Raw genomic sequence first — 1,019 nt, forward strand, 5'->3', positions numbered from 1 at the left:
ACTGCTCCTAGGGGGCTTCAGCCAAACTGAAGCAACGACCCTAAAAAAGCAGAACATTGTGATTTCAAAGACACTGAAACAGACGTACCAAGGAGAATATCCCCAAGGTGCCATTTGCGTTCAGAAATCTGATGATTCACTGAATTCTGCAATTCACATTGCGTTTCGCAGTTCGCTGCGTCCTTCATCGTTGCGCGAGCCAAGACATCCATTGCTGAAAATTTAAAATAACATTATAGTTTAGGAAGCAATCTGAAAGCACATCGAGAGAGATGCAGAAAGATACAATCTTTCACTCTCTCTCAAATGTTCCTCAGATTTGTTGTTTGAAATAACGGTGTGGGAAAAAAGAATGCACACTGAAGAAACTCCTGGAAATCAGTATCCCAACAGAGACACGAATTTCCAGAAATTGAGCCCCTTCGCTGTGCACCCCCGGATACCTGCACTGGCTTCCAATATTGGAAGCAGCGCAGGATATCCAACATGAAGAAGGCAATAATACCTTTCGATACTATCACGCTTCTTGAATGCAAATCTCTCCAATGGAGAGAGATGCAAACTCATGTTTTGCTTGGGATTCAAAGGTTGATGGTTAATAAAGAATAAGGACGTGTGAATGATCCTTCCGCAGGTTCACCTACGGAAACCTTGTTACGACTTCTCCTTCCTCTAAGTGTTAAGGTTCACAAAACTTCCCATTTCGGGCACGAACGCGCCACAAAACGGTCCGAATAATTCACCGGAACACTCAATCGGTAGGAGCGACGGGCGGTGTGTACAAAGGGCAGGGACGTAATCGGCGCAAGCTGCTGACTTGCGCCTACTAGGCATTCCTCGTTGAAGATTAATAATTGCAATAATCTATCCCCATCACGATGCATACTCACAAGATTACCTAGACCTATCGGCCAAGGGTATAAACTCGTTGGATGCATCAGTGTAGCGCGCGTGCAGCCCAGAACATCTAAGGGCATCACAGACCTGTTATTGCCTCAAACTTCCTTTGCGTAGACACG

At 45.2% G+C, this 1,019-nt stretch overlaps 2 non-coding genes across 2 annotated transcripts; both read left to right on the forward strand.

Moving 5' to 3' along the window:
• The first annotated feature begins 66 nt into the window (after positions 1-66).
• On the forward strand, positions 67-224 carry TGME49_457810. The gene has a single exon (XR_001974125.1). It is a non-coding gene; the product is annotated as a 5.8S ribosomal RNA (ribosomal RNA).
• Positions 225-648: 424 nt separating this feature from the next.
• Positions 649-1,019, forward strand: TGME49_457820 (the record flags this gene model as incomplete). The annotated part of the gene is made up of 1 exon (XR_001974126.1): positions 649-1,019. It is a non-coding gene; the product is annotated as an 18S ribosomal RNA (ribosomal RNA).

The sequence above is a fragment of the Toxoplasma gondii genome (genome assembly GCF_000006565.2).
Source record: "Toxoplasma gondii ME49 unplaced genomic scaffold asmbl.196, whole genome shotgun sequence".
Classification (NCBI taxonomy): Eukaryota; Apicomplexa; class Conoidasida; order Eucoccidiorida; family Sarcocystidae; genus Toxoplasma; species Toxoplasma gondii.